We start from the raw sequence: 24,094 nt of genomic DNA, 5'->3' as shown, positions 1-24,094 counted from the left end.
ACTTTACTAAAAATTTAAAACTTCTGCTCTGCAAAGGACATGGTTATGAGAATGAAGACACAAGCCACAGAGTGTAAGAAATATTGGCAAAACAAATATTTGATAAAGGACTGATGTCCAAAATAAATAAAGAACTCTGAAACACAACAATAAGGAAACTAATAATTCAACCTAAAAATGGGCAAAAGTCTGATCTGACTCCTGCAAAGGAGCTATACTGAAGAAAAACAAGCATATTAAAAAATGTTTAAATATCTCCAGTATGGAATCACAAATTAACACAACAACAATGTAGTACAACACAACCGTTAGAAAGGCTAAATCCCAAAAAAACTGACAATACCAAAGGCTGATGAAGAGGAGGCACAACAAGAACTCACATTCACTGGTTTTGGCAATGCAAAATAATACAGCCACTTTGCAAGACAGTTTGGCAGTTTCTTACCAAGCTAAACACATTCTTACTATACAGATGATCCAATAATCATATTCCTAGGTATTTGCACAAATGAATTGAAAAATTAGGTCCACCGAAAAACGTGAACATGAATAAAAATTTTATTCATAAAGATTTAATGCAACTAATATTCCTCCAATAAATGGAGAGACAAACTGAGATATATTCACACAATACTATAGTATTAAATAATACAAGAAAAACTATTGTGTCACATAAAAAGGCATGGAGGAAACTTAAATTCTTTGTTAGGTGAAAGGAACCATTCTTTAAAGGCTACCACCCACATAGTTCCAATTATATGACATTCTGAAAAAGAAAAATACATAGAGTTGGTAAAAGAATCAGTGGTTGCCAGGAGTTTAAGTTTGAAGAAATAAGTAGATGAAGCACAGATTTTTCAGTGTAGTAAACCTATTCTGTATGATGCTGCAAATCATAAACATATGACATTATATATTATCAAAACCAATAGTGGCTTTGAAACACAAAGAACTTTCCTATGAAGATTTTTAAAAATCATTTATGAGGTCAGAAAATTCTAGTTAAGAATACAGAGAATAGTATGAAAATCTAATTATATTATAAATGTATAAATTGACCTTGGTGAAGGAGGCAGAGGAAAGGTGCTGACCTAAATAACATTGAAAATGAATGCAGTCTATAAAACTAAAAGCAAAAGGAACTGCACATAAGTCCTTTATAGATAAAATATTTTTCCAAAGAAGTACAGGTTAACAAATATGATGCTGCTATAAGTGCAAACCAGAATTGAACAATTAAGTAAGTGAATGGGGATGGCAGAAGCCAGATTTGTAACCATTGGAGTGGAAATTTAGATTAGAAAAGAGGAAGCTAGAGTGATCCACATTTTAATGGTTGGATTTGGAGCCATCCGTAAGAACTCATGTTTAACTTAACATGGACACAAATGCCTACATATAGAAATATTTATATATGTGTTTATATACACAGGTTAGTATATACACATATATTTCCTTGCATTGTCAGCTGAGAGGGCAAAAAAATACATATATTATTCTACTAACAATGAGCACATCTAGCCTCTAAATATTGATATCTAATGACATTCTCCAATAAAAGGAACTAGGTTTTCTTGGAAAAAAAAAAAACACAGCTGATTCTTGGATGGAACAGAAAATGTACAAAATGTAAATGATGGCAGGAAGTAAGAAAGTGCTTCAAATAAAATGTTTTTAAATTGATGCAGATATGTCAAACTTGAAAATAAAGCTTCCAATGGCCAAATTTGGAATAATTTCAGTGAAAAAATAAGACAAGATTAGATTATAAATAAAAATATGAAATAAATATCAATATATCCCATATACATATATATAAGTAAATGATTGAATAAATTAATAAACAGGAAGAAGAGAAAACTCTCCAGCACAGAAAAATTCCCAGGAAATTTTGTAGATAATCCACTCTCAATGAGATGGACCCTGAATCCTCACTCCTTAAGTGTAGATGGTAAAAAATCACCACCTTCCCAAAAGGACAGTATGAAAACAGAGGAGAGAAAACAAGTCATTTTACAGCAGAGACACCTGAAAAACACAACCTCAGCAAGGTGATCAAAGTTAACATTAAGAGTGATACGAAGTCATGCTGATAGAATGAACTCTTGAGATGATGTGATGAAATGGCTCTTTACCTCTGTGATCTTCCTCCCCAAGACCTCCAACCTCAGTCTAATCATGAGAAAAACATCAGATACAAACCAATTGAAGGATATGTTACAGAACCTGACCAGTACTCCTTGAAATTGTCAAGGTCGTCAAAAAACAAGGCAATAATCAAGGTCGTCAAAAAACAAGGCAAGTTTGAGAAACTGTCGCAACTAAAAGGAATCTAAGGAGATACAGTAACTAAATGTAATGTGGCATCTTAGATGGGATCCTGAAGCACAAAAATAATAGTAAATTGATAATCAAATAAATATGAATAAACTATGAACAATAATATGTCAATATTGTTTCATGAATTATACCAAATGTATCATAGTAATATAGATGTTAAGAATAGGGAAAATTGTGTATAAGAGAATATGGGAAAATTTCTATTTATTCACTCAATATTTCTATAACTCTAAAAATATCTCAGAACCCAGTGTAATGTGAAAAGGTCTCAGCGGCAACAAACCCAACTAGGGTCCATGAGGATGTGTGTTTGATTCCTGACCTTGCTCAGTGGGTGAAGCATCTGGTGTTACCATGAGCTGCAGTGTAAGTTACAGACATGGCTCAGATCTGTCTGTGCTGTGGCTGTAGTGTAGGCCAGCAGCTATAGTTATGATTAGACCCCTAACCTGGGAACTTTCATATACTGCGGTTGGAAAAAGACAGAAAAATAAAAATATGTCAAAATTTAAATGTTTCTAAAAATAAAATTTATTAGTAAAATTCTAAAAATAAAGGAGAAATAAAGACTTATCAAGAATGTGCAAGCTAAAAGAATTTATCACAGACTTGTAATATAAGACATATTAAAGTAAATTCTCATGTAGTCTCTAGAATACATGAATCTACACAAAAAGTAATGAATCTGAAAAGGAATTAATATGTGGGTAAATATAAAGTACATTTTTCATTATTTTAATCTCTTTAAGTAATAAATGTCTTAGGTAAAATAATTCCAAAATATTGTGGAGCTAATAACATATGTAGAAATAAAACATGTTACAAAAAAACACACAAAATGTGTGAGAGATAAATTGAAGTATACCATTCTAAGTTTCTTATGCTTTATATAAAGTTATATAATATGATTTGGCAGCATACCACAATAAAGACATATAAACATGATAGCAACAGATAAAATAAGTGTAATAAATAAGTTAACATTGAAGATAAAAAGGAATGTCAAAAGGGCTCAATATAAAATTTGTCAGAAAGTGAAAATAAGAAACAAAAAATTATTGGAATGAATTGAAAACATTTATATGACAGTAGATAATATTAAATAAAAATTGTATAAACATATAAAGGCATGGACTATAGAGCAGATTAAAAAAATCAAAGTCTAATAAATGATACCTACAAAGAGATCAAAATTAAATATAAAGAAATAATTTATTAAAATTAGAAGAATGCAAAAATGTACTCCCAAACTTTACTCAAAAGTAAATTGGAATGGCTTATTAATATCGGACAAACTAGACAAGAAAAATAAATATTACATTATATAAAAATAACAGGGTAAATTTATCAAGAAAATATAATAAAATGCTAATAGTTTGAAATACATAAATAAAAATATAGAAATAGTAAAGCTATATTTGAATTCACAATTAATGTTACAGAGTTTAAAACTAAAAATGGGTTTTTATTGAAAATCTACAGCTTAAATCATATTAATTGTGGAAGACTGATATTTCCCTAAGATCAGAGTTGTCTGCCTTTACTACTTCTATTTAACACTGAGCCAGAAATCCTATCAGAGTATAAGATTAAAAAAAGAAAAAATATGCTCATAAAAAGAAAAAAAAGTCTTTATTCAAAATTTACAGTTTTCTATACAGAAAATCATCACAAATGTACAAAAAATGACTGACTTTAGTAAGCTAACAATATGGATGAATTTTAAAAGCATCATGCTTTATGGCAAGAAAATATATACCATATGATTCCATTTACAGGGAATTTAGACAAGATAAATACATAGAGACATATACTGGAAGAGAAGTCATCAAGTTTGGGAGCAGAGGGAGAGAAATGAGGGAACAAGAGAAAATATTATGAAGTAAAAATATACTATTTTTATTATTTATGATGCTTACATAACTACATTTGTCTAAGCACATCAAACTGAACACTTAAAATAGTAAATTTTATTGGTTATAAACCATACATCAATAAACTCAATTTTAAAAAAATTAGCAAAAATAATAATAACAGCTTTATCTTATTTCTGACTTTATAAGGAAGATTTTATTTTATTTTTTACAATTAACTATTATAGTTGTTATCCATATGAAATATTTGTTGTCCATATAAAATATATAGCCTTCATCATCTTGGGGATTTATTTTTATCTCTTATTCCTGGTTGACTAACATTTTTGATCAATAATTGATGTTGAATTGTTTTAAAATGCCTTTTCAGCACCTATCTAAATAAAGTTTTTCTTATCCTTTGATCAATTATTGTGTTGAATTATTACTTGTCATCCTAATATTAAATTGTTAGTGCATTCCTGGAATCAAAATGTATTTTATTAGGGTGTGTTATCTTTTAATAAACAGCTATATTTGATTTGCTAATATTTTGTGGTTATGATTCTAAAGATCTTTGGTCCTTTTTTTAATGATACATTTTTCTCGTGTTTTGACAGAGAATTTTTCTTGGTTCACAGTTGAAATTGGGAAGCTCTTCATCAACTGTTCTAATAAATAGTTTGAAGCTGGCTTCAATGAACACAACATAAAATTATGTAGTAAGTATAATCTTTTGGTAATTATTTACGAGATAATATTTTCTATTTTGTTGATGTTTATGAAATTGTTTTAAAATTTCTTCATAAAATATCAATTTTATAAATTCTGGAAAATTGTCTATTTCATTGATATTTTCAAAAATACATGAAATTTTAAATTATCTTTAATGTCCTCAATATTTGAGGCTACATTCCTTGTATTCCCTAAAGTAACAATAGGTGCGTTAACTTTTTGTCTTTATTACCTTTGTCAACATTTTTCAATGTCACGAGCTCACAGTGTCCAATATACTTTAACAGCCTAAACAATTTTTCAGTATAAATTTCCCTGAGCTCAGTCACAGAACTAGTGACTTAACATTTTTGATTCAGAAGACAAAACGAATATTGAATTTGATATTTTGTCCTCCATTTTAAATTTCTGTTATGAATAATCTATTTTGCTGCCCATGATTTAGTATTTGTTATTTTTAACACTGATTTAGAATTTGGAAATTATGTTTTCATCATACATTTTTATCCAGGTTAACCTTAAGATATGTGAGGAAAAAAACATTGGATTTGTCTTTTACAAAATTACAACTGCCAAAATAATGCATATCTTATTTAGAATTCTTCTGTTTAGGAGATTTATCTCTTCTCCCCATTTATTTATTTATTCAAACATTTATTTACTGCCATGTGTACTCATACATATTTATTTTATAGTCCAGTATTAACTTTATTTTCTTTGCTCACATTGTTCCAACTTTGGCCATTGGGTTTTCTTTCGATGTCTCTTGTGTCCTTTGACATGCTCCCATAATAATAGAATTTAAATTTTTTTTCTTTGCGTCTCCTTACCTCTAGCAGTACAAGATACTTCAGGCTTTTCTTTTATATTGCCTACCCTGAATCAGCCATTTCTCCAAGGGACACTGCTTATTTATTGAAGAATCATACTTAGGAAATAAGATCTGTGTACCAGATGTAATTGTTAATACTGGAACATTGTTGTTTCTAGGCTAAGTTGGCTGACCAAGGAAATATATATTAACTGGTGTATACCCACCAGTGTATGTACACATACCTATTTCTATAAGCTATTATATTATTAAGCTAAACATGAGTTCACAGTGTTGTCCCTAACTCTAATCCATTAAAACCTTATCTGTAAATTTCACTTCCCATCTGGCTCTCACCATCTACCATCCATTTATTTAATTGTTTAATTCCTGTGTACATGTATAGCAATATGATCCTTTTTAACTATTAGCCTTGTAAGAAGCAACATTATCAACTAAATTACAGTGATTGTATACTGTTTCTTACTTTAGTTTTCTAGAGCCCAAAAATTTCCAAAGTTAGTTAGCACATTTTTGCTCCTCTCTTTTAGTGAGGTCATTTGCTAAATTATTAATACAGTTAGATTGTTTTGTCATATTCTGCTTTCCATCCTGAGCTCTTCCCAACCACACAAATGACTGTTTTTGTATAAATTATGTAGATTACCCACCCTTAAGCAAGTGGACCATAACTCCCCACCTCTTGTTTGTGGGCTATACATCGAAACTTCCTTTCAAAGAATATAGTATTGAATGAGGAGGAGAAGAAAACATCTTTACAGTGGGGAAAGTTGACAAACATTATCTTAATCAGGTCACCAAAGGTAATATCAGCAGTGCTATTATAGCACCTACCTTGAACCTGATATAATGAAAATAGCACTCTACCTCGTGGTCTTCCTCCCCAAACCCACAACTGTAATCTAGTCATACGTGAAAGAATATCAGGCAAATTCCCTTTGAAGGACTTTCTAAAAAATATCTGACCATTCATTACTGATCAAAATTGTCATGGTCTTCAAAAATAAGGAAAATCATAGAAACTACCCCAGTCAAGAGAATTCTAAGGAGACATGATAAATAAACATAAAAACATGATATGGTACCAGAATGGGATTCTGGAACCAAAAAAAAAAAACCCAAAAAAAGTCATTCTATCTCAAGGAATCTGAATAAAGTGTGAGACTTAAATGATAATATACAATATTAGTATACAATTGTAACGATGGTACCATTAAATATAATAAAAGTAAGATGCTAGCAATAGAGGAAACCATGTAGATTCTATAGAAATCCTCTGTACTATCTTTACATTTTTTCCTAAAAGTCTAAACTGCCCTAAAATAAAAAGATTATTTTTTAATTATTTCTTTCTTTTATTTTATTACTTTATTTCTTTCTTTTATTAACTTCTCTTTTTTTCTTGTAATCTAGTGTTTTAGATTATGATTATTATTTGACATTTTATGGTATCTAAATTGCCTCTTTCAAGAATGTATTTTCATATTTGCAATTTAAAATGCATATTAAAGTAGCTGTTCGGGAAACAGTTATTGGTTTATTGCTCACAGCTATTGAGCTGGTACTATGTCTTGAGGAAGTTGGTTCCTATGTCAGTAGGAGTAATTTCATAGGTGGTGTTTATTTTCTAAGTCTTTTACATATTTTCCAATTATTTTTATTCTCCAGTGACAACATCCAACTTTCCCACATAGGTATTACTTTTATCATTTTAGTGAGAATCTTAAGCAGGATAATATAGGATATGGATGGATTTATCCCATCATTTCCATTCCAGAATTCTGAACGAAGCGCTAAAGAACCAGGAAGAGACAGGCAGGCACTTTGGGAGGTAAGAATATGTAAAGTGCAGGAGGCATCCAGATCAAAAGGCTATAGCGTTCTGAGAAGAAAAAAAAAAATCTGTATGTCCTCAACCAAGGTTATTCATTATGGAAAGCACAGTGCTATAATCCAGGCTTTTTAATACTTACCTTGGCAGTAACTTAGAAGGTAAATTGGAGGAAGGTGAGACAAGAGGAAAAAGATTCCAAGTAGAAAAATCATTGTATTATCTCTGGTAAAAATTTATGAAAAATTAAGCTAAGACACTATCAGTCAGTCTTGAGAGGAAAAGATATAGTATGTTCCCACAAGTGCCATCATTTGCATATCTTCCTCAAGACTTTCCATATTTTGGCATAGCAATGCATTATTATTTAATATTTCCCTTTAAATTGACTATTATCATTTAAATGCATTTTCATTAAAAAAACACACCCATGTTCTACATGGAAAATGAGAATCATTTATCATAAATAGGATTTAAACATAAAATTGGCAAAATCAACCCTAACTTGTTAAAATTTCTAAAACTTACCTCTATTCATTAAAATGGGAGTGTCTGAAGTTCTATAGAAGCACTAAAGACCTTAAGTCCAAAACAGAAACTTTCTCTTTGATGTACTCTGCAGGATTTAATTTTTAAAAATGAAAAGTAAATACAGTTTTTATTATGTAATTGAATTGTATCTATCTTTATGGTTAAGTAGCACCTAAAATTATCATATGTATGTCAGCAGTGATGTCATTTATTGAGGCAAAGGTAGAATAAGGGGATGTTTTTAGTGAAAGCAGATAATGGATTCAGTGTTGCACATTTTATATTTTAACTTCCTGTTGGGAATTCAAGCAGAGATGCTTGGTAAACCAATAGGTTTACTAGTTTAGAGTTAGACAAATTGCTCAGATTGCAGAGCTTTTAAAAAGTCCTTAGAAAATGATAATTGAAACTTTGTGAAAATTTAGTTTAAAAAGGAAATAAAACCTAGGGGAGAAAACATTTGACAGAGGTCCACATTAAGTGTGAAGGAAAGGAGACAGGTTAGAACAACCAAAGCTTTAAGAAGACACTCAAGAGATGTTGTGGCTTGGTGAACAGGGAAGAAGAAATTCAATGAGACAGTAACCAACAGTGTCAAAGGATTGAGGGAGAGAAGGGGCATCTGAAAGGATGATTAACATTCTTAACAACCTCCTGGAAGCCCCTCATATAATATCTACATTATTATTCCAGAGATCCTGTTCGGATAAAATTAATAATGCCTCTTAACTAGAGGAAAAACTGAAGCTGAAGGAGAGTTAAAAACCGCCAGTGGTCACAACACTAAGGAGCTGAAAGTAAAACTGAAATCCTAGACTGCAGACCCAAGGTCCACACACTTTTCTTCTCTTCGTGCTCAATGAATGTTGCAAAGAGAGAGAGATCTTTATTTTTTTATTATTTAAAAAAATTTTTTGCCATTTAGGGCCGCACCAGCAGCATATGAAGGTTCCCAGGCTAGGGGTCGAATCGGAGCTACAGTTGCTGACCTACACCACGGCCACAGCAACTCAGGATCCAAGCCACATCTGCGACCTGCACCACAGCTCATGGCAATGCCAGATCCTTAACCCACTGAGTAAGGCCAGGGATCAAACTGCAACCTCATGGTTCCTAGTCGGATTCATTTCCGCTGAGCCACAACAGGAACTCCAAGGAGACATCTTTAGAAAACAGTTTTTTGTTTGTTTTGGCTGCACCAGTGGCATGCCAAATTTCCCTGGCCAGAGATTGGCATGTAACCTGAGCCACTGCAGTTACAATGCCAGATCCTTAACCCACTGTGCCACAAGGGACTCCTAGAAAACAGTTCTAATACTGATGAAAGAACCAAGATTTTTCAGAAAATTGAGAAAATTATTGGAGATGAGAACATGGAAACTATGAGGGTAGATTTTTTTTTTTTTTTTTTGAGGGAAGATAAAGCCAAAACTCAGAAATAGAATTGTAAAAAAGGAAAACAAAATGAAAACAAGACACTTTGATCAGATTTCAAACATTAGGAGAATTTGTGGAGAAGAGTGGAAGATACAGGGAAAAAGAGGGAAAAGAGACGGAAATGATCCCTGAGATGGCAGAAGAAATAGAGGTTAAAGATGAGAGGACTCAGTTGCTTTCAGGAAGGGATTGGTTTTCACCGAAAATGGAAGGAACGGTGAAAGACGATGTGTGCCTGTGCATGTTGCTTCACTGCATATAGACAGAAAGTGAGGACTGTGAGATGAGCAGATCCCAACCTAATGGCCATTAGCGTGGTTTTTCCCATGATGTAAGAGATGAGAGAGATGTAGGTGTGCAGGTGACCCAGTAAATGGTGATAAATATATTATCTCCTGGGGAAATTGGAAAAGGAGGTGGCATGGATATTCTTTTTTGCAGTTCTGGAGGCCTACTGAACGCTGGAGAACATGAGTTTATGTGTGGGAGTCAACATGGCACAGAGCTGCTTGGTAGATTTGGAAATAAGGTTAAATGGAAGGTCTATTTAGCACACAAGTGGGGTAAGTGATATATCCAAGAATCCTAAGGAAGAGGAAAATAACTAGAATGAAAAGAATGGGAACAGAGGTGATGAATGGAAGAACAGTTGTAATCCATTAATACGCAAACTGATGTTCTGTGGGTCACTGGGCCTCATAACTATTTTTTTTTCAATTGCTATTATAAATTTTTTTTTGTATGTGATCATCTAACTTCTTAAATTCTTATTTTTTCTCTTCTTTTTTATAGCATTTTTAATTACTCAATTACATTTATGGTTGTTCAACGATCATCACAACCAAATTTTATAGCATTTCCATCCCAACCCCTTAGAGCATCCCCCGACCCCCCAATCTGTCTCATCAGTTGCTCATATAAGTTTCATTATAGCTGTCACAATTTTTTTTTTCTTTTAGGGCCGCATCTGTGGCATATGGAAGCTCCCAGGTTAAGGGTCCAATCGGAGCTACAGCTGCCAGTCTATGCCACAGCCATAGCAATGCCAAATCTAAGCCGTGTATGTGACCTACGCCATAGCTTAGGGCAATGCTGGATCCTTAACCCACTGAGTGAGGCCAGGGATCGAATCCACATCCTCATGGATGCTAGTTAAAGAACTGCTGAGCCACAGTGGGAACTCCAACAAAATCTTGGTTAGTCAGAATAAGTATTAGTGTACAAAATTCCTTCAATAAGAAAGAATTTCCACTTTTATTAACCTTATTCTCCTAAACATATTCAATCACACACCACTTTATCTTCCACTGTGTACTATTAACAGACTAAAAAACTATCATTCCATGTGATAACACAAATTATAACTCCTGATGTGAAGGAAGTAGAGAAATGAGCAAACTGGTATGAACAGATAGTGATCAAGGGATGGAATCCTTGAATTTAAATTTCTAGAGCTGATGGATGTATACAAAATACAGGCTCTATGGAGCTTGGGAAAGATTAGGCCATGTAAGTGGACTTAAGCTGAAGGCCATTTGAGTTGAAGAGATTAGGGGCTAATGGGACAGGGCTTTGGATGGTTCATGCATACCTACACAGAAGTAAGCTGGCACACAGTAGTCATTATGGGTTTAAGTATGTCTCTCCCAAAATTCATATTGTAGTCCTTATCCCCTAGTACCTCAGAATGTGAACTGATTCGGGGATTGGGTCTTTGCATAGGTGAAAAGGGGTTTATTAGGATGGGCCTTCATCCAATATGGCTGACATCCTTGTGGAAAAGGGGAAATTTGGACACAGAGACATGAGCAGGGGAGAGATGCTGTGAAAAGATGTAGGGAAATAACAGCCATCAAGCTAAGGAAAGAGGCTGGGAATAGAACCTTCTTCAGGGCCCTTGGAAGGAACCACCTCCCCCCGTATTTTGATTTTTTTTTTTTTTCGTATCCTTGGCATGTGGAAGTTCCCAGGCCAGGGACTGAACCTGAGCTACAGCAGTAACTGAGGCCATAGCAGTGACAACACCAAGTCCTTAACTGCTAGGCCACGTGGGAACTCCCAATACCTTGATTTTAGACCTCTGACCTCCAGAGCTATGAGACAAGAAATGTCTATTGTTTAAGCCACTCAGTTTGTGGCACTTTGCAATGGCAGCTCTAGCAAATACAGATATATTTAATAAAAAGGATGATAATGAATGAACAGTGGTTGGGAATTTTGTTTTTCCTCCTTTAATTTTTTTTTTTTTTAATTTTTTAGAATGGAATAGGCTTTTCCAAAAACACTGTTGTAAAATCTGAGAGAGCTGGTTGGGCAAAGCTGGTTTTCCCTCCCCTAGAAAGCTGACACCACACCTTAGAGAATCAAGGAGGTGGGGCCGGATGGCAAGAGTAGTCATTGTTTCTTTATCCTTAAGAGTAAGGAACTTAACCTCAAGGCACTCTTTTCCTTTAATCAAGGTACTCTCAAATGTCACATCATTGAGGGGTAAGAATAACCTGAAAACTCTAATACCATCCACACTCAAATTTTAATTTCCTTTGGTGGACACTAATCCTTGGCAGATTAGCCAGTATTTTGCTTTTCAGAGGGGAAGTCCCTCTCCATTGTGGGAGCCATTCTGCTCATATCTTTTTTTCTTGCTGCATTTACCTGCTGACAATCTGAGGCACGACACAGAGATTCATGTTTGGAGGGAATAAGTTGTTCATGGCACATGGCACCTTGAATGATAATACAGGAGCCTATGATACTCCGATGTGCACAGAACTTGAAATTTTAGCAAATCAGTCCACAGGGGTTGGAATTTCTCTATAGCCTCTAAAATATTTCTGTTCCTGGAAGACAGCAAGAGGAAGAACTGCTATTTGAACCAGAGTCAGGTGTAGTAGGATTTTTTTTTTTAAATATATAAAAAAGTGAATGCTGTGCAGACAGAGGTGGCTCCTTTTCCATCTGTCAGCACATTCTTTACAACGGCGCATAAACCTTATTATCACACTCAGTGTGTTACTGCAAAAATTATCCTTGTCCTCAGAACAGTCTCTCCACAGCTTGGAGTGGAATTCAAACTTCAGTGCCATTAATGTGAAAACAAGCAACCTAGTAAATGAGAGGGAAAGCAATAGACATTCACCTTCCTTGAAAATTTGTAGAGCTCCTTCATTTTATCATGTGTACAACGGTAAATATTTTGCATTGAATAAAATACTGGCTGATGACACACATTTGGCCCTGATAAAATTTTTCGACTGGTTTCCCATATATTAACCTTTGATGAAAAGACAAGAAGGAAAAGTCATAAGAAGAATATGGCATCATTTCAGGTTTTTTTTTTTTTTTTTTTTTTGTATATTAACCTTTGATTTCTGACCTGCTGTAGTTGTGTGTTTGGGGGTATATTTGGATAGAGACATTACTGCCATCCTGTTCATATTTATGGGCCTGACCTTTGTATTATAGTAGCCTGCTTTGAAGCACAGTTATTTTTAATTGCTTTATGTGTCCAGAGAGACTGTTCTTTGCCTCTGTCAGTTATATACAGTACCCTGGCACATATGTTTGCTCAATGAATCTTTCAATGACTGGATATTTACAATCGCATCTGAATACAAGAGGAGGAAATGTTACATTTTGGGGTAGTGTGTGTGCTTGTGTTGTGTGTTTGTGTGAAAATGTGTTTTATTGTCAACATTGCCATAGACATAATGGTGTGACAGGAAGAATTAAAAGTGACAGATCGTTTTGGCTGCACTGGGGCCATCTGAGATATAGTCTCCTATAATGCAGCTCAATAAACCCAGCCTGTGTGAAGCCCTCAGTGTATGATTCATGGGTGCAGCAGGGCTACTCACAGAGGTTTAATGAGAGAGTCAGGGGCTGGGCTGGAGGCTGAAATTGCCTTCAGAAGACAATGAAAAGTGCTGTGTGCCAAAACCATGCCTAAAATTTGAAGGAACGCCTAGGTCACCAATGTCCTTCATGACGTTAGTTAGTCTACAGGTGCCTGGTTATAAACTGGATGGAATGATGGCTGGAAATGCCCAACTCGTGATAACTCTTTTGGTACAGAGGGATGCTCCTTCCTTTTTTTTACCTGCAGATAGGGTGCATTTCTTTTTCTTTTGGGTGATGGTCAGTCACGTGCAGCCACAAGAGAGGACACAGGAGAGACAGAAGAAAACAAGCTTATTATAGTCACACATCCTAAGGAGGAGGTTCATGCATGCAGTGTGGAGTCACTGCGGAAGTGCCAGGTTTTGGCCAGGTGGCCAAAGACAGGAGCGAGGGGAAAGCTTAGGCCAAAAGTTTTATTGGAGTTTCTAAAGACACTAAGTTTAGGGTTGGCTAGTTTGAATAATTTTGGTGGTCTTTGGGTTATGATGGAGGTCTCTAGCTGCCTGGTACCTGCCCCTGGGGTGATTCAATCTGAGGAGTATTGTTTCCTGTGGGTGTCTGGACCAGAAAGAGGAGATTTGGCTCTGTACTAGTTTGTTTCCATAACAAATGCTTATTCCCAGCTGAGCCCTTTGCTATCAAGCATTGGCCAGCCTCAGGAGGGACCATTTCTCCCCAGTCACAAAGGTTTTATTTAAGATGGCAAAACATTCTAATATACAAAAAAAAAAAAAAAAAAAAAAAAAAAAAGAATACAGGAGTTCCCATCATGGCTCAGCGGTAAATAACCTGACTAGTATCCATGAGGATGCGGGTTTGATCCACGGCCTCACTCAGTGAGTTAAGGATCTGACATTGCTATGAGCTGTGGTGTAGGTCACCGACACAGCTCAGATCTGGTGTTACTGTGGCTGTAGTGTAGACCAGCAACTGTAGCTTCAATTTGACCCACCCTGGGAACATCCACATGCTGCAGGTATTGTCCTAAAAAAGCAAAACAAAACAAAAAAACAGATGATATAGCATGGCTATGAGGTTTCTTCTGCAAATGAGTTTCTGGACTGTTGGAGAAATCAGCTGTAGCCATGCTGGTGAAGATGTGGTCCCTGAATCAGCAGGGTCTCCATCCCCTGGGAGCTTATCAGGCATCACATCCCCCCCCCCCCGGATCTCTAGAATCAGAATTTCTAGCATCTGGAAGGGGATAGGGAACAGAAATCTATGATTTAATAAGCTTGCCAGGTCACCTTTCTGCAGATGAAAGCAATACCCTTTAATCGAACATGCAAGAGAGGAAATGAGAAAAGAAAAGTAATTCTACTTATCAGAGATTCAGCTGCATTTAAGGTAAAACTTCAGTTAACAAGAACCAATTAAGTGGAATCCTAAAGACCCTTGAGTTCTTACTCTACTGTGTGTTAGCTTGGACCCTCAGGAAGTCACCTCCTATCTAAGATTCAGCCACCTAATTGGTAAAAATAAGATATTGGTACCTATTTCTCAGAATTTTTGAGACTTAAAGGGAATGATGTATTTAAATATACTTTGTAAAGAGTAAAGTGTGGACCAAGTTAGTTGTACTTAACATTAAATAATCCTTATGGGTCATACCATTGAAGGCAAATCACAATGAAACAAGTTTACAAAAGAACGGAGGTAATGCCAGATACTGTATATTTATTAGATTCTTCTTGTGTGCCACACACTGAGTTAATCATAACACATACATTATCCCATTTAATTCTCAGGACACCACATTAAAGAAATTGTAAAATTGTACCACCACACTTTTTGAAAGAGAAAAGCAGATGAAAAAAGTTAACCCATTTTTGTAAGATGCACGGAGTCCCATGCTTGTGATTCACACTCAGAACTATCTTACTTTATGTGCTTTCTTTGCCTACATATTTTCATTTTCACATTCTAGCATCATGACTTAGTCTTGAGCAATAGTACCATGGTTGCTGAGCAATAATGATGCCATGAGTTATAATAAGATGACTCGAAATTTAAAAAAAAAGTGTACACTATGTTTTCAGTGGTAAAGTAGAAAAAGATAATGTGAAGTATTTTTCAAAATTGTAAGAACATAAGAATGTGCTAAGAGTGATTATATTAAAGCCTCACAGTTAAATTTGTGTTGTTCTAACCTATCTTTGTTATGCAGATTCCCACTGCCTTATATAAATAATGTTGTACAATGATTCCCCTTGTGGTACAGCCGGTAAAGGATCTGGCATTATCACTGTAGCAGCTCAGGTCACTGCTGTGGCTCAGGTTTGGTCCCTGGCCTGGGAACTTCCATAGCCCACAGGTGTGGCCAGATAAATAAATAAATAGGTAAATAATACTATACAACACATTTTATTGCTGGAGTCCCCCAGGAACCATTGTGTGATTTCTGATATATGCACTTTGATCCATCAAATATGTAGGCAAAGGGAGTATATTTCCTTGGTGACTCAGCAGGTTAAGGATCTGGGATTGTCACTGCTGTGGCGTGGGTTTGATCCCTGGTTCAGGAACTCCTGCATCCTGTGTGTGTGTGTGACCAAACAACAACAACAACAAAAACCAAATATGCAGGTATAAAATAAAAGATCAAGAAATACCTAAACCTGTAACCTTTCAGATGGCAAGAGCCTAATCTTCTTAAAGCAAGTTCCCAGAGCCTGACGATATACGTTCTTTCTCGTTTGGTTTGATTTCTCACTGCCGGGGAAACAAGGCTTTGGAGTATTTTAAATGACTTTGTTTTGTTGGATCCACATAACTTGCACATGCCTTGGCTGACACTTCCCCTTCTTTATCCTTGTGTATATGTTGGGAAGTGGAGAAAGTATCTCTCCCTCTTTTCCTTAAGGAGTCTTCCCAGGCATTGCTCCTGAGTGGTTTCTTTGTAGACTAGACACTGGAAAAAACTAAAGCAGGCAAAGGGACAAGAGAGAAGCTGAACAACAGAAAGACACAGTAACGGCTATCATCATGAAAGGAGAGCCATTGTGCCACACAACGGTCTGTGCTTTTCAGTGCACAGGGCAGAATAGAGTGCCCCAAACCGTCCTTTGCTCACATCCTGAACTGTGAAAAGGGTTGTCCTAGTTTCAGTCATTTCTTTTATTCGTCCACTCAAAGAGAGCCAATGAAACAAAAAGCTAGGTCTATGCAAGCTCTGCTCTCTGCAGGAACTGTGGGGGACATGGCATTTCCGTCCTTATTCCTGCTATTCTAGGACTGTTTCTGAGCCCAAGTAAGCATTTCTCTTGGTGAGACAGACTCTCCTCGATCACAGGATCATCCTCTCCAGGTTCTCAGCCTTTCTCAAGTTCAGATGAATACTGTGTAATCCACTGGCCAAATTGATGGAACGTTAATAAAATGGAAGGCAAGAGTTATCAAAGGTATGAAGTCAGTTCTCCTTGTAGACACTGATAGCACAACCTTTCCATACTTGCTCTCTTTCTCTTGATTACCTGATAAATTGGACACAACATGCTGGGAGGCAAATTTATGGTGGAATAGACATTTTGAAGCCTTGTGAACTAGGGAAATACACTTAAACTTTCTGAGTTTCAATTTCTGAATATGTAATCAGACTAATAAAGCTTAATGAATGAGAGGAGGGGTTGTAAAGCTTAAGTTAGATGACATACTAAACTATTTCTTTTTCATTCATTTCGCTAATAAATATTTACTATGCCGCAATACTATACAAGGCCTGGGTATATTAAAAGGAAATCCTTAAAGAAATTATGGTTTAACACTTAAAGATTCTAGAAATCAGGTTCTCCGTGAACTTGGCTTGAAATAATAATTATGACTTTAGTTTTATTTACCTTTAGTAAAATTTAGCATTTAGTAAAAATCAGGAATGTAGGCAATAGATCACAGTAGAACTTTGTCACATGTAGAGACTACAGATATCATATTAGTGTGGCAAAAAATATCCTATAATATTGTTTTTACAAAGTACTACCTCCAAAGACAATAGTTAGTGGACTTGCTGCTAGACTTTTAAAATTAAAGCTTTAATATTTTTATTAAATAAAAACATATTTAAAATATATACCACAATATATTTTGTTAATATTTTGGAAACTTTATATTGTTATAATTTGTTTTCTTTGTAATCATCTTAATTTTATTTTATGTGTTTAAAAATGTCGTTCTGAGGATGGGTCTAAGGGCTTCATCAGATTGCAAAAGGGGTCCATAGTTAGAAAGGGTTAAGAATCCTAGCTTTAGAAAAAGTGATATTTAAGTAAGTCAACAATTCCAATACATTATAATTAATGTATGGCAGCAGTATACTTAATGTCATGGAAGGAATAATATCACAGTCTGAATCAGTGTGTGTGTGTGTGTGTCTGTGTGTGTCTGTGTGTGGTGGGGGATGGTGTTGGAGAGAACAGCCCTGAGAGATTGGTCTTGGAAGATCTCAATGGTAAACAATGCTTTAGCTAAGCCTTGAAGAGAGGCTAAGAATTAGCCAGGCCACACAGAAGGTCAGGTGGACAGTAAGATATGAGGGAAGGAAGATGGACATTGTAGAGGAGCAGGTATAAAAGCAGGCACGTGTGAGATGGCTCCATGAACCTGGGCCCAAGTTCATGTGAGAGCATGGTTGACGAGGACAGGGAGGTCAGCAAGAGTCAGTGCAGGAGAGGACCCAGATGCCTTGTGCAGGAGTTTGATCATTATTCTAGATGAGGTGTGGGACCACGGCAGTATTTTTAGCAGAGGATGCTGTCAGCAAATTTGTGATTTAGGAAGATCACTCTGGCTGTATGGTGGAGGATGTAGCAATGGTGCGGGGGAGGGAGGCAGTTGGGGGAGGGACCAGAGCTGTTGTACACCTTCGGTAGCATTCCAGGCAAGAACCAAACCAACGGGGGCCTAAGGCATGGCCCTGACGGAGCAGGAAATTACTTTGTAGAGTGTAAAATGTCACTGTGATCTTAAGAGAAGGAAGGAAGGAAAGAAGGAAGGAGAAAAGAAAGAAGAGATAGAGGGAAACAGAAGGAAAACAGTAAGGAGAAGGGAGACAGAGGAATTGAATCTTCAGCTAAACAGACATTTGAAGTCAAAGTGCTTCATTAAATTACAATCACAACTGTTAATCTACCCTGAGGTGTGATAGGATAACCCATGTGCCAGGTCTCAGTCAATCAGCCAGATGGCTACTGATTGGTTCTTCTGAAAACTAATCAGAACCCTTCTTCAGTGGTTCAGTTGCTATACAAAGATCCACAGGTCAGGTGAGCTCAGTGAACTGAACCTGTGACCAAATAGACATTCAAAAGGTGACAAGAAAGGCAGCACAATTTCTTTTTTGACAGTCAGCAGTAGCTGGGTTTGTTTACAAGTTCCCGGACACTGATAGCACACACATAAACCCACGCTTCTGGAATTTTGTGTTTAAGGCACATAATATAGGCTTTATTTCATAGTCGATTCAGTAGCAAGGAGTTGCAGAAGCACATCTGAGGGTATAAATGACCTAAAAGAAGTAAATTAATATATGCCCATTTTAACACAGAAAATTTTTATGAAAAAAAAAATCTAAAAGTAATCATGCAAAGTAATATCTGAAGGGGTCTTCAGGAGAAACCAACTGTTTTTATGGAGCTCAATTATTTCAATTTTCAGCTCTTTTTCTCTCCTGTTATTTCCCCTTTATATTAATTATTGATGTCAAGCAGGAGTCACCTATTAGACAGCATTGCAGCTATTTTTAAGAGTTTTGAGCTTATTGAAACTTGTTCCTTTACGTGACTGTATTCCAGACAAATGACATTCTGCTTTCGTCTTGATGAATTCCTAAATAATTGAATAAATTTCTGAAAGAGACAAGTCTGATTTTGGAAAATACCAAGTCAAAGATGCTAAGAGGGGAGTCCCTGTTCAAAAGACGTGGTTATCCGAATGTGTGAATTTACATGTAATTCCAGAAGAGATATTAATTTAAAAGACTGCCCCCCCATTCCACACCAAAGAATCTATTCAAAATTCGCAATTCAGCAAATCCAATTTTCAATGGATTTGCTTTTCCATAAAAGGAGGGGTAAGGAGAAAGGTAGATTATGCCAAATAAAGCAGGAAAAGCAAAAGAAACCATTAGTGTAAAAGTTCACAGAGCAGTGACGTCACAAAAACAAAAAATTAAATTAAAAAAAAATCTCAAGGTGGCTATTTTAGAATAAAATGAAGGATGCTATTTCCCTATTAAGTAGATTCGTATTTTGTTTTAAACAATGTTGATGGTACTTCTGAAGATAAAGCTTGGTACAGTCTTCTTCCCAAGATCTAGGATACAAAAAGTGGGTGAAAGTTATATATATGAAACCCTGGCCATTTCAAGGAACTGGGTTTATGTGACCATCTGCCAGACCTACAAAAAGAAAATTTCTTATTTTCCACGGTTGTTACAGAGCCAGAAACCTTTGCAACACATTCCAAAAGCCCCTAATGATAGTTCACCCAATTCAGCTTCCTGAAGCTTAGTACATAATTAATGAGGTAGGGGAAGTTCTCTAGAATTGGTTTGCATCTAAATAAAGGTGCCTGATGTTTATCTGTACCCTTTGTACTCATTGTTGCCTTGAATATACCGAGCTTCCTGTTGGTACAGGGAACTATCGATTTGCTGACTAATCTTTTTATCTGATCATTATAGATTGTAACTCTCAGTCTATAACCTTTACACACACTGCTATTGTGGTTAAATAAAACACAATGCGAAATAATTAACATGTTCCCATATCGGTATTTCTCTTCCAGGCAAGGGCAGAAGTGAGACTTCGATTTGACAACTGGACATGCTCATTTTTAGAGAAAAATACAAATAGAATATGAATATAATCTTTACTTCCTTAATATAAATTACTCAGGAAGAAGTAGCATGGAGCCTTGGGGAAATCAACAGCTTCTTCAATTGGATTGCTTCTGTCACTGTATGGACACAGTCTTGTTTGATGTCCTCCTCCCATTTGTCTTGTATGGAGTCTTTTATCTAAATCCAAAGTAATGCAGTCATCAGGGCTGCAATTCAATAATGGCTCCACAGGAGCTGTCATCCACAGTTTGCTATTCATCTTGTAAAAGGCTTTGAGTTTTCAAAGTACCAACTAAGGTTGCCATTTCAATGCCGTGGACAGATCGCTTAAAATTCTTTTGTGTTCACAAGAAAGGGAGTGAAATGGAGAATGGGGGGACCTTAAATGGCCAACCTGCTACTCTACCTGACTACCTAGGGGTAACCCCAAGCTACCCAAGAGAGCAAAGACAATAGGTGATCTGACCCTCTCAGTAATGTGACGTTATGATGAATGGGAAACTCACTGAGTGGTGTTTTGTGCATATGGAGCTCCACTGCTATAATTAGGAGGCAACAAATTTATGGAAATTGACCAGAAAAAGGCAAAGTGAAAAGAAGGCAATGAGGAGGAAGAGAAGTTCTTGAAATATTTTTAGAATCTAAGCATTTTAGAATTAAGAACTTTGTTAATAGGTTTAGAGATAGATTAACTAAAGCTGAAGATGTTAATTGATAGATCTAAGTTCTCATGTATGGCTGCTGTTCTTTGTATGTGAACAGGCTGTACTGAGATTACCATTATTGGACTTGATGTTTGAGCTCTTTGGAGAGAAGTATGGATAGTTCCCTGTTCTATTCAGACTCAGTTTCCTAGTTCTTTCATGACCATGCTAATCAGATCTGCATTTGCTTTGGGTTTTTGAAAGACCATTCTGTTGAAAGTATAGAGAAAGGAGAGCAAAAGTTGAGGCAACAATAATGTTCTTCATGAGACAAAACAAGTGGAACTAATTTTCAGCAAGAACTTTAGGAGACACAATAGTACCTAATTTTGGCAATGCCAAGAATTGAGGAGGGACACAGGTAGAGAGCTGCGAGTGATTGCTCCTTTCAATACAGATCTCAGAGTTTGGCCCTCAATTTCAAAGTATCACTTTCTTCAGTTTATGACCACGGTATAGAATTTTCTGTCAATTCACAAATATTAGTTTAAAGACATATATGTTGACTTTAAAGAAAACAACACGTCTTCATTCTTCTCATGTGCCATTTAATGATGAATGCCATGAGAACAGGTGGCAATATCTGTGGCATTCATAAATAATTGTGGTGAATTCCAAAGCTGAATCATTACTTTGTCATGGTTGGGCTAAAATGATCATGCCGCAACATTTGGCCAGTCTTGCAGTATGGTCCATGTTCTTTTAAATGTTATTTTGTGAACATCCTTCTCTGAAAGGTCACAGTTAAATGAGAAATCTTGATTGAGCATTCTAAAGGCTGTTTACAAGGACTGACATCTCACTAGAAAGAGGAATACTTTCCAAGCAGATCCAAAATATTTCTTCAGAGAAACATCTGAATGCTCTGTCACATCCATGGTTAAAGCAGAAAGATAACTTATTTTGGCTTGAAATCCTCTTTCTGATTTTATTCCTCACAATTCTTTTCACCAATATATTCATCTTTCCAAATTGACATTTTCAGTGTTCCAAAATAAACTTCATGTGATTTCATCTTCACATGAAGATGTGATATAAAGCTTCACATGAGCTTTATATCAACTCATGCCTACATGCTTCATCCATCTCACAATCTCTGATTCAACATCTATCATTCCTTCAAGGCTGGGTTCAAATTTTTCCTCCTCAAGGAAGATATTCCATTGCCTCTCTCTTTCTAAGTTTCTACAGGTTTTGTTAGCTATACCATCCTTGATCTTTATATCATTATACTAAAGGTTTTTTAGCTTTGATATATATTTTAATATATGATATGTGTATACATTTAATATCACCTGAAAGAATAGGTAAAAAATATTTGTTGATTGGTTAAAATAATACCAAATGTAGAATGCTTCAGATTCCTCAAGAAGATTAGATAGAGGATCTTCAATATAAAATTCAAAGTTATAATCATGATATTAGCAAGGCAATTGATTGATGTAGATTAATTTTTCTAAATAGTAGCCAGATGTTCTGGATACTTTCTATTATAAGCAGTCCTTGAAACAACAGTTAATAGTGGTGATCAGGGAAATAAAAATAGAATAATAATTATGAAACCAGGCCCAAACTCTCTACTGCTCCTTGGGGCATTCATGTAGTGAATACAGCCTTTACTAAAATTAATGTTTTGGACCATTATTAGAGGACTTTATGATATTAACTAGATATTAATAAAACTTAAGAGGCAGATACACCCGGCCTTCCCAAACCCATCAAATTATAGCTTCCATGACATCCCTTAAAAACTCCAAGACAGAAAAGAATATGGAATCTCAAATTTATTGAGGGCTTAGAAAATTATTGTATTGCTTAAAGAAAGCTTGAAAAGGTCATCAGCAGAGCTGCATGGCTTTTTCCTTGGCTTATAAGACCATGCATGATCCAGTTCCTGCCTCCACTTCCAATTTCATCTATACAAGTCAGCTTAGGCTCTAGCCTCAATGGATTTCTTTGTGGTCTTTGAGCATGCAGAACCTATTCATATTCTGGCTGTTGACTCTATTTGGAATATTCTTTGCACTTATCATTGCATAGCTCACTCCTTGTTATTCACAATTAAACAGAAATGTCACCTTCTCAGATTGGTCTTCTGCCCGCCTTGTTTGAAGTAAAATTTCTTCCATCAAACTCAATCTCTATCATCAAGATTTATGTTTTATCATAAATCAGTGTATCACAGCATAATAGATCATGTATATGACACACTCATGTTCACCTCTGGTACAGTAGAATCACTCAAATATTCTTCCTCTGAGATGTGAAGGCTCATCTCCATCTTGAACATCTCTGCTTTGGTCCATCCACCAGGACAGAAATGATGAATTCAGGTCTTCCATATTTCTCTTATGAGAGTCCTCTTCGAAGTGCAGCATTTTCATATCAGGCTCTTAGGAGTCCATTTAACATACTCTCTCTTGACTGGAGGTAAAGGGTGAAGTAACCCCACCTCTCACACTAGGTGGATTGCACAGGCCCTATACCACAAGGTTCCTCAAAGATGTCTTGCCTCCATCCCTGTAAGTCCTGATCCCTTAGTCCACCTCAAGGGAAGGATGGGAGAATTTGCTAATAGTTCCCTGAACATTACTCTAAGTTCTATATGTACAGTGTCTCGCATCTCATCTTATGATTTGATGTGTGTAAATTTCCATCTTAACCCAAACCTCTGCCCTAATAATCAGCACCTTTAAAAATTATTTTTAACTAGTACATTTTCTTCTTCGAAAATAAAAACGAAAAACAAACTTCCTCAGACCCCACCTCTGTTTTATTTGGAACAAAGCAAACTGGAATAGGGAATTGGAAGCACCAAGCAACAGGAGAAAACCTGGAGAAGGGAAGGTTTATATCAACTCAGTGAATTAGGTTCATCAGTTCTCAAACATTTTAATCAAATTTTAAACTCTTAAAAATTAATGAGAACTTCCCAAATCTTTTGTTTATATGGATTATACATATTAGCATTTACCATATTATAAATTAAATATGAAGTTTTAAAATACTAGAACATACATGTGCATATGTTTAACCATTAAAGAAATATCATCATATTTCATGCAGCTTCTGGAAAGCTCTGCAATTCACTCATGAGAA

General features: G+C 35.7%; 1 long non-coding RNA gene across 1 annotated transcript; it reads left to right on the top strand.

Moving 5' to 3' along the window:
* The first annotated feature begins 16,708 nt into the window (after positions 1-16,708).
* Positions 16,709-23,745, top strand: LOC146400346 (uncharacterized). The gene is made up of 2 exons (XR_014813689.1): positions 16,709-16,857; positions 20,237-23,745. It is a non-coding gene; the product is annotated as an uncharacterized LOC146400346 (long non-coding RNA).
* Positions 23,746-24,094: the final 349 nt, after the last annotated feature.

The sequence above is a fragment of the Sus scrofa genome, chromosome 8 (genome assembly GCF_054392235.1).
Source record: "Sus scrofa isolate SSC_HxYL_T2T_F1_AM1 chromosome 8, Sscrofa_HxYL_maternal_Yorkshire_Landrace_v2.0, whole genome shotgun sequence".
NCBI classification, from domain to species: domain Eukaryota; kingdom Metazoa; phylum Chordata; class Mammalia; order Artiodactyla; family Suidae; genus Sus; species Sus scrofa.
The sequence above is the reverse complement of the archived record's forward strand: the minus strand, read 5'-3'. Positions and strand labels throughout refer to the sequence as shown.